Raw genomic sequence first — 394 nt, 5'->3', positions numbered from 1 at the left:
CAAGATGATATGCCGGATCAGTCTTTCGGAGGTGCTCATAGTGGTAGGCTGTGCGTGTGACTTTCGGAGGTGCTCATAATGGCAGGGTGTGCGTGTGTGCGTTCATAGGGGTGAGTGTATGCGCGTGTATATGAGCATTTGCGTCTGTACTGTGTTAAAAAAAATCCGGCAAAAACGGATGTCTTTTTTTTTTTAAAGCAAAACGGATGTCTCTTCGGTCGTGCGTAGGAGTTGGCCAAGGGTGATTTGAGGTGTCCGGTTGCAGTTTCTCTTAAAATTTTGCAAAATTCACCGTTTCGCAAATTCTTGGGGATCCGGACGCATCCCATATCTCTTCCTCCCCCTCTTCTGTCCTGACCTAATCTCGTGCTCCGGGCTCCAATCGGCTGCCGTT

The sequence above is a fragment of the Triticum dicoccoides genome, chromosome 6B (genome assembly GCF_002162155.2).
Source record: "Triticum dicoccoides isolate Atlit2015 ecotype Zavitan chromosome 6B, WEW_v2.0, whole genome shotgun sequence".
NCBI classification, from domain to species: domain Eukaryota; kingdom Viridiplantae; phylum Streptophyta; class Magnoliopsida; order Poales; family Poaceae; genus Triticum; species Triticum dicoccoides.
The sequence above is the reverse complement of the archived record's forward strand: the minus strand, read 5'-3'. Positions refer to the sequence as shown.